Source organism: Dipodomys ordii, unplaced genomic scaffold, assembly GCF_000151885.1.
Source record: "Dipodomys ordii isolate 6190 unplaced genomic scaffold, Dord_2.0 Scaffold1, whole genome shotgun sequence".
NCBI classification, from domain to species: domain Eukaryota; kingdom Metazoa; phylum Chordata; class Mammalia; order Rodentia; family Heteromyidae; genus Dipodomys; species Dipodomys ordii.
In genome coordinates, this window is record NW_012267217.1 from 27,334,408 (window position 1) to 27,344,415 (window position 10,008).

Genomic DNA, 10,008 nt, shown 5'->3' on the forward strand with positions numbered 1-10,008 from the left:
GAGACTCTTATCTCCAATAAACCACCAGAAAACTGGAAGTGGCACTGTGGCTCAAGTGGTAGAGCACTAGCCTTGAGCTGAAGAGCTGAAGGGCAACACCCAGGCCCAGAGTTCAAGCCCCACGACAGACAAAAAAAAAAAAGCTCAGGGATACTGCTCAGGTTCCAAGTTCAAGTTCAAGGCCCAGAACCAGAAAGGAGGGCAGGGAGGGAAGGAGGGGAAACAGAAGCAAAAAAAGCAAAAGAAAAGAAATATGGCATGGGCCTACTTTCTACAGCTTGTATCATTCTAAGTGTGCTCAGGAATTTACTAAATTCCTAAGAAAATTCCATTTTATCTATTTTTCAGCATAGTTCCAAATATATGTGGCTTCTTGGAACCTTAAAACTACTTGCATAGACACTTTGAAATAGAAGGATTATTTATTTTTGAGATATGCTCTAATATTCCCCTTTCCATTCCACCATTCAATGGTTTTAGTATGTTCACAAGGGGTGCAACCATCACCACTAACTCCACAGCATTTTCTTCATCTTGACACCCTGGAGCAGTTCCTCTTCATTCAACCTTTCCTCAGAAACCACTGGAATTCTTTCAACCTATATAGATTTGCCAGTTCTACATATTTCGTGTACATGAATCCGTTCAGTATGTGGTCTCTCCAATCTGGTCTCTTTAACTTAGTACATTTTCACAGATCATCTATAGTGTACTGTGTAGTACTACATTATTATTCATGGCTGGAGTATATGTATTTGCATTTCCCTTATCTATTCTTTTCTCTTCTTTCTTTCTCTTTTTTCTTTTGTACTAGTCTAAGGGATTAAATTCAGGGCCTAAGCTCTGTCCCTGAACAATTCTGTTTCTTAATTGCTCAAGGCTAGTGCTTCACCATTTGAGCCACAGCTCCACTTCTGGCATTTTTGGTAGTTAACAGGAGATAAGAGTTTCATGGACTTACCTGCCCAGGCTGGCTTCAAACTGCGATCCTCAAACCTCAGCCTCCTGGGTAGCTAGGATTACATTTCTTAATGGCTCTTATGAACTACATTGCTTTCATGATTATAACCAAATTTTTGCATGAGTGAATTTGCATGAGTGAATTGCATGAGTGAGATAGAATTTTCAATTCTATCCCATATATACCTAGGACTGTAACCACCGGGTCAAATGTAACTGTGTTAATTTGTGCAGGAGCTTCCAGACAATGTACAAACCTCAGCCTCCTGGGTAGCTAGGATTACATTTCTTAGTGGCTCTTATGAACTACATTGCTTTCATGATTATAACCAAATTTTGCATGAGTGAATTGCATGAGTGAGATAGAATTTTCAATTCTATCCCATATATACCTAGGACTGTAACCACCAGGTCAAATGTAACTGTGTTAATTTGTGCAGGAGCTTCCAGACAATGTACACAATGTACAAAGTGGCTGCAACATTTCACACACCACCAGTAGTGCATGAAGCTTTCAACTCATGTCCTAACCAACATTAGTTACTGTCCCTCTTTGAGTACAACCCTCACTGTGGTTGCATTTATACTTCCCTGCCAATTAGTGATAGTGAGCATGTTCTCATGTGTTTCTAAGATACTGCTTTTCAAGAATTTCTCTTTAGATTTTTGCTCATTTCTTAAAATCATGCTATTTGTCTCACATGGGTTATAAGAATACATATTTTTCTAGATACATAAAAGCCTTCCTAATAGTTTCTCCCATTTTGTGTAGTATCTTCACTTTTTTGACAGTATTCTTCAAAGCACTAAAGCCTTTACTTGTTGCATAATATTACTACTTTTTCTTTGATTGCTTGTGTGTTTGGTATTATACCTAATTGCCTAAACCAACATGAAGATTATTCACACGTAGCTTTTTTTTCTAAAGGTTTTAGCTCTTACAAAAGTTATTGATCAATCTATTTTGAGTTAATTTGTAATTAGTCCTCAAAGATAAAACTTCACTAAAATGAGAGTATATGCCAATCAGATAGATGTGATTACTTCAAGCCAGGTGCTGTGGTATACATGTGTAATCCTATAATTCAGGAGCTAAGGCAAGAAGATCAAGGGTTTGAAACCAGTCTGGGCTGCAGAGAGAGACCTGTCTCAAAAAAAGGAAAAAAGAAAAGAAATTCAACCAACCAAACCATGGATGGATGAATGGATATAGGCATGGTCATTCTAAAAATCTTTCCATAAGGTATTTAGTTGTTAACATATATAAAACACTCCAGAGGTAGTAGGTATTTGTCTGGCATACATAAGGCTGTGGGTTCACTTCTCAATGACACACACAATTACATAAAGACATAAAAATACAGATACAGATCTACAGATACAGATATAGATTGCTTTTACACATCGGTTTACCTTCAATCATTTTAGTTATTTGTAGTTAACAGGAATTCAAGACTATTAACTGGAAAAGTCCAGAAACAAACAATTTCTAGGTGTTTGGTTTTGTTTTTTGTGGGTCATGGAGCTTGAACTCAGGGCCTAGGTGCTGTCCCTGAGCTCTTTGGCTCAGTTAGTGCCCAACCACTTTGAGCCACAGCCCCACTTCCAGTTTTTGAGTGGTTAATTGGAGATAAGAATCTCTTGGGGGGGGGGGCTGGGAAGGTGGCTCAGTGGTAGAGCACTTGCCTTGCATGCATGAGACCCTGGGCTCGATTCCTCAGCACCACATAAGCAAAAAGAAAAAAGCTGGAAGTGGGGAAATGGCGCTGTGGCTCAAGTGGTAGAGCGCTAGCCTTGAGCTGAAGAGCTGAGGGATGGCACCCAGGCCCAGAGTTCAGGCACCATGACCAGAACCCCCCCCCAAAAAAAAAGAATCTCTTGGGGACTTGTCTGCCAGGGCTGGCTTTGAAAGTATGATCCTCAGATCTCAGTCTCCTGAACAGCTAGGATTTTAGGGGTGAGCCACCAGTGGCCAGCTTCTAGGTGTTTAAGAATGAGACTTTATTCTGTTCTAAGTCAAGTTTGTACCACTAAGATGAATGCTTATTAACAAACACAGTAACAAACAGACATCTGATTGTTAAGAAGCATTATCTTGCACACAGTTTTCCTGTGCATCTCAGTGCACAGCATTTACAAACAGAACCTGCTGCTCAGCAGGAGAGATCTGAAGAGGTTAAACCAGAGTAAAGCTAATTATCAGACTGAAAGCATTAGGTGAGAGAGGTGAGAGAAGAGGAAGATAGAGAAGGGGAAGGGAGGGGTGAGAAAAGGAGAGGGAAGGGGTGGAGAGAGTTCTACAGGTAAACAAAACTGAAGGAAAAAAGGCAACTCTGCCAGGTGTTTCAGTTATGTTCTCATATTAGGCACAGTTCTACCCAGATTACTGGCTCACTCCAGTAATCCTAGCTACTAAGGAGGCTGACATCTAAGGATCACAGTTCAAAGCCCTGATGGCAGGAAAGTTTGTGAGCCTCTGATCTCCAATTAAACGCCTAAAAACCGAAGTAGAACTGTGGCTCAGAGTGCCAGAGCACCAGGCTTGAGTGAAAACGCTTGTGGGCAGGGTCCATTCCCTCAGTTACACACACACACACACACACACACACACACACACAGAAGCTCATATACATCACAAGCTTGTCATACAGTTGCCAATAAAAACCATTTCTATGTGAAAAGCTTTTCTTTTTTTTGTTTTTTACACTTTTTAATGGATGATCTACTTCCAACATTCCTGATGTGGTTTAAAAAAAAAAAAAGCCGGCGCAGTGGCTCAAGCATGTCTCCAGGGCAGAAAGGAAAGGACAGGAAATGCAGGGCGCAGCCCCTCCGCACCCCTCTCCAAGGCGCGGGGCCCAGGGGGACCCAGGGCGACCCAGGGAGGGGCTCTGCGCGCGGGACTGGGGACCAGGGCCGGCGGGAAGGCATGACCGCCAAGGGCCCCGAGGAACTCAACTTGGCCCCGGTCCTACCTCGTGGGGAGCAGGGTGGCCGCCAGCAGAGCCCCGGGAAGACACAAGGATACCGAGAGAGCTGGTCCTTCGGCCTGAGAGCAGCGTCCGGCCGTTGCCAGGTGCGGAATCCAAGGAAGCCGCTCCCACAAGCCTCCGCGCGGGGTGGGCGTGCCCGGAAGTGACGGGATCCGCGACGGGCGGGGGTGGGAAAGAGCGCCGGGCCGGCACGCGCGGGCCTAGCGTGAGACCCGCCAGGAGCACGCTGTTGAGGCGCTGAGGCTGGGGAGAGTGAGCAAGGTCCAGGTCATCTCCCGGGAGTCGTGTGAGCTAGACTGAGGTGGTTGCTGTGAAGTAGCTCCTGGAGCTGCAGCGCTCATCTCCCGAACTTTGAACATCGGTGGCTTTTGTGTAGTCACGGAAAATAACTTTAGCGGTCACTAGAGAATTATTCACAGATGATACTTGTCGGTGTGGATGGTGACTCCACGACCTCATTTGCATTACTTGTTCCCGCCGGACACTCAGTACTCCTTCGTTGTAACACCTTTGTTGGGTTCTTGCCTGGTTCCTCTTCCAATAAGTACCTTCAAAGGCAGGGACAGAAACATTGTTCCCCAAGCATCTAGAACCTGGTCATAATGATGCTTAATAAATTCAAAACTATGGGCTGGGAAGGTGGCTCAGTGGTAGAGCGCTTGCCTTGCATGCCTGAGGCCCTGGGTTCGATTCCCCAGCACCACATAAGCAAAAAGAAAAAAGCCGGAAGTGGCGCTGTGGCTCTAGTGGTAGAGCACTAGCCTTGAGCTGAAGAGCTGAGGGACAGCGCCCAGGCCCAGAGTTCAGGCCCCGACCAGACCCAAAAATAATAATAATAATAAAAATAAATAAATTCAAAATAGATGGAATCCATAAGTATTTAATTTAATCCTAAAAATACTGAGTGAATTAAATTCATAACTATTTATCATTAATACAATCATACTAGTCAATGGACATGTATAAAAATGTAATCAGGTAACTTGAGGGGATGGGTGTTGGGAAAGTTGAGGGATGTTAGACTATGTCAGACTTTGCTAGGAAACCATGCAGGCATTTAGGTACAAAGAACAAAAAAGAGATTTCTTACCAGTAAAGGGATACGGAAGACCCCTTCTCACAACAGAGAAGTGAGAAGTGCCTCTATTGTCGAAGTGACCTATCTAACCTACAAGGTTTAGAAAGGGTTAGGATGAGCTAGGAGGCGGAGACCCTGGTGTGGACTTGAGAGCAAGGGCTCCATCATGGCAGATTAGGATTTATGGCTGCTGCCCAAATAGTAGATAAGGGTCCTGCAGCTGCCCAGACCTGAAGGTCACTGTAAGGGGCTCTTGCTGCCTTATATGGTAGTAGCTGCCCCCAGAGGAATGCCATCTCAAGGTAAAGGAGGTTAGAGGCTGTTTATTTACTGTCTTTACTAAATGGGCTACTACTGTTGTCTAGGAAAGGGACATGCTAAGCTATGGAAAGGGGAAGGAGCAAGTGCTAAGACATGGGAAGGAAGCTCATTGGGCTAACAGGGGGAAAAGATAGGAGAGGTGACATTAATCAAGATGAACTACACTCATTAACTGGTTGTAATCACTTTGTACAAATACTTAAAGATAACAAAAGAGGAGGTATCTGCTCCCCTTAAGCTTCCTCTCATTTATCTTGAGATTCTTCTTAAATGGAAATGTACTCAAATGTGTATACATGTGTGTGATGTTATCATCCTCATATATCTCCCATGAATAAGGGATAACTATTGTATTCTTTAAAATCCCCTACTCCAAATATAGTCATATCCTGAGCTATGAAGGGCCAAGCTTTAACGTGGTCGGGGAAGGACATAACCCAGTCTATAACACCTGCTTTAGTTTATTCCTACATATCCACATAATATGTTGACCTGTTACTTTCATGACACATACAGTTTTAGAATTACTACTTATCCATTAAAGTTTACCCAAGTAGACCACAGGGTCTATATCATGATGCTACATCAAGATCTGGGCTGGGTTGCTAGCTCATTGAGAGGTGGTAGAAGCCTTAATAGGCCTCTGGGAGGTTTTAGGTCATTGAAAGTGTCCTTGAAGTAGTCAGAGGACCTCACCCCCTTTCATATCCTCTGATCCCTTTCATATCACAACTATGGGGTGAACAGCATGCTCTGCCACAGACTCCTTGCCCCTTACACAGACAGGCCCATGGACTGAAACCCAAAACTAAATGAAAATAAAACTCCCCTTCACTTTTATTTATTATTTTGTGCATGTGTATGTGATAGGGGCAGGGGAAAGTACTGGGGCTTGAACTTAGGGCCTTACACTCTTACTTAGCTTTTCACTCAAGGCTGGTACTCTATCACTTGAGCCACAGCTCAACTTCCAGCTTTTGGGTGGTTAATTAGGGATAAAAGTTTCACAGACTTTCCTGCCCAGACTGTCTTTGAACCAGGATCCTCAAATCTTAACCTCCTGACTAACTAGGATTATAGGCTTGAGCCACCAGTGCCCAGCTAAACCTCTCCTCTTTATAAGTTGATTCTATCAGATATTTGGTTCAGTAGTGGAAACTGGATTCCCAACATCTGTCATAGCAAAAACTGTGTTTACCTAAAAAGGAGCTATCAAGCCTTAGCAACCTATTCTGTTTACCAAATATCATTAAATGTAGTAATTGCCTGTTAAAGATTTTAAATTGTCATAATAACTTCTTTTTTTTGGGGGGGGGAGCAGTGTCTGTCCTAAGGCTTAAATTCAGGACTCCAGGATGTTATCCCTGAGATTTTTTGCTCAAAGCTAACACTCCATTACTTGAGATATAACTCTTTGGAGATAAGAGACTCAGGGGCTTCGATGACTAGGCTGGTTTTGAACCAGGATTCTCAGATCTCAGCCTCTTAAGTAGTTATGATTATAGATGTGAGCACTGGTGCCCACCTTATACTTTCTAACCTAAAAATTAAAAGTAAATCAGCCTGAAAATACAGAATGAAATTTTATTTTTCTATTTCAAATAACTGAGGTCAGTGGGTTTTTTTTTCTTTTGGGAGGGGGGTTAATGATGACCAGCAAACTTACAATCTTTTTAAAAAACTAGTACCATAATCATCTCTCAGTGTGACAATATAATCACTTGACAGGAATTGCCTGCTGCCTATGTAATGGGAGGAAATTGAGTCTAGGAGAAGGGTTTACTCTAAAGGGAGGGGAAGGCCACACACTGATCCTTTTATGCCCCATACAGTGTACAGTTTTTGCAGCTGGCTCTCATGGTGCTTGAAGACTTATTTGATGTCGGGCATCAGTGACTCACACCTAGCTACTCAGGAGGCTGAGATCCGAGGATTGCGGTTCAAAGCCAGCCCAGACAGGAAAATCCATGAGACTCTTATCTCCAATAAACCACCAGAAAACTGGAAGTGGCTCTGTGGCTCAAGTGGTAGTGTGCTAGCCTTGAGGTGAAGAGCTGAGGGACAGCACCCAGGCCCAGAGTTCAAGCACCACGACTGACAAAAACAAACAAACAAACAAAAAAAAGACCTATCTGAAAGAACAATCTGTGCAGCATATGTGTTATATAACATTCCACCCCTGGGACTTTCTTTTTTCTGCTTTCACAAATGCCTGTTTATAAAAAGTCTCATTTGCCAAGCACCAGTGACTCGTGCTGTAATCCTAGCTACTCAGGAGGCCGAGATCTGAGGATCACAGTTCATGAGCCATCCAGGGCAAGAAAGTCCACCAGACTCTTATCTCTAATAAACTACCAGAAAACCAGAAGTGGTGCTATGGCTCAAATGGTAGAGCATTCACCTTGAGCTGAAGAGGTCAGGAACAGCGCCCAGGTCAAGCCCTATGACTGACAAAAAAAAAATCTTTTTTCCCCTCCCCCCCCCAAAAAAAATCGTATTCCCTCACATAACATGTCTATTTTTCCCTGCTTGCTTCAGTTGGTAATTAAATTGCTTTTATAATCACAGATGTGAATTTTGCTTTTCAACTTCAAAGTGGGATCAGCAAAAGCTGGAATGTGGTGAAAGAAACTGATAGTTTTTTCCAACACACAGTAAGCTTCCGAGTTCAGCATCTCAAATCACCAAGAAGCAAGAACACTCAAATCATTCAGATGCAAATGGTATTGTACAAAGATATTTGATTACCTGAAGGTGTGGATTGGACTGAGGGCACAGCTGTTTGGTAGAGATCTTGCCTAGAATGCACAGGTGCTGGGCTCATCCCCTACACTTCTAAACAAACAAAGGCAAAGAAAAGTACCAAGAGGAATTAAGTGCCTATGTATTTCAGCACTAGCAATCTTTTTAGTTATAGTCGAGGCCTAATATAACACATTCATTCATTTACCTATCCAACTTGTCCATCCATCAGACCTAATAATCGATCAATTCATTCATTCACCCATCCATCCATTTGTCCCATTTAACCAGTCATCCATCCATCCATTCTTTGTTGGAGAAGTTTCACAAATGGATGAGAGAACAAAGGCTACCTTGGCTGAAAGTAAGTACAAGCTTTGTTACTTAACATGGTAGCCACTGGCCACAGACAGTTGTGTGGAAATATATTTAAATTAGTTCAAATGAGTCAGGCACTGGTGGCTTACACTTGTAATCCTAGATATTCAGAGTTTGAGATCTGAGCATCATAGTTCAAAGTCAGTCCTAGCAGAAATGTTTGTGAGACTCTTATCTCCACTAAAAAGCCAGAAGTAGAATTATGGCTCAAGTGACAGAGCACTAGCCTTGAGCAAAGAAGCTTAGGGACAACACCCAGACCCTGAGTTCAAGCCATAGGACTAGCAGGGGAAAAAATAGTTCAAATGAAATCACATTAAATTTTCTCTTCTGCACTCACACTAGCCATATTCCAAGAGCCCAACAGCCACATTAGGGTGCTAGAAAATGTAATAGAGAACATGTCTGCCATCACAAAAGGTTGGATGAGAGAGTGCTACACAGATGGAGAGAATATAAAAATAATTCAGTTGCATCATTGCAATCAATTTTGAAAAAAAGTCTTTCTTTCTAAGTATCAAATGATTGTCTGAAAAACCATTACTGTGTTTGTTGTATTTTTAAAAGATGCATGAGGTAGTTTCTTCTAAGTATAAATCAGATCGACATGTTGTAGATTGCTGTACAGAGAATGTTGAAAACAAATGAATGCTATACTTACATATCAAACTTCTGCTGAATAGTGGAAGCCTGTTAGTCTCACCATGTGTTCTAGTGAAATGACTTTACTCTGAGATAAGGGAAAGTGGGAATGTTAGGGGAAATAGTAAATTTTTTTAGTTTTGTGTTGCTAACAGAGTATCTGAGACTGGACAATTTATTTGAAAAGAGGAAGTTTATTTGGCTCATGATTCTAGAGGTTGCATCCAGTGAGGGTTTGGTACATATCATTTTTCTTTTTCTTTTTCTTTTTTCTTTCTTTTTTTTTTTTTGGTCAGTCCTAGGGCTTAAATTCAGGGCCTGGGCTCTGTCCCTGAGCCTCTCTGTGCTGAAGGTTAGCACTCTATCACTTGAGCCACAGCATCACTTCTGGCTTCTACTGTTTATGTGGTGCTGAGGAATCAAATACAGGGCTTCGTGCATGCTAGGTAAGCACTCTACCACAAAGCCACATTCCCAACCCCAGATCCTACACAGGAGGTGGAAGAACCATTTTTTAATCAGAAATCTATTCCTAAGATAATTCATCCATATTTTTGGTGCTGGCATTTGCTCATTCTGTGAGGGAATGACTGTATTCTGACCTAATCTCTTCTTAAAGATCCAACTTTATAGACATAGTTGCAATCAAGATTGTCTCCAAAGCTTAACTTTGGAGGACTCATTTAAACCATGTTTATTTTGCCTTTTTAATGTATTTCATTTACTTAAAAAAATTGTTCTCGCCGGGCGCTGGTGGCTCACACCTGTAATCCTAGCTACTCAGGAGGCTGAGATCTAAGGATCGCAGTTCAAAGCCAGCCCAGGCAGGAGAGACAGTGAGACTCCTATCTCCAATAAACCACCAGAAAACCGGAAGTGGCGCTGTAGCTCAAG

General features: G+C 42.4%; 1 protein-coding gene across 4 annotated transcripts in view; it reads right to left on the reverse strand.

Moving 5' to 3' along the window:
- Nucleotides 1-4,018, reverse strand: part of Ift88 (intraflagellar transport 88) — a 125,052-nt gene extending 121,034 nt beyond the window's left edge. For 3 of the 4 annotated variants that reach the window (XM_013011802.1, XM_013011807.1, XM_013011794.1), the window contains exon 1: nucleotides 3,936-4,018. The gene's annotated coding sequence lies outside the window, so the exon portion shown is untranslated. Of the gene's footprint in view, nucleotides 1-961; nucleotides 1,006-3,935 lie in introns of all 4 variants that reach the window. The other variant, XM_013011801.1, reaches the window with a different exon arrangement.
- Nucleotides 4,019-10,008: the final 5,990 nt, after the last annotated feature.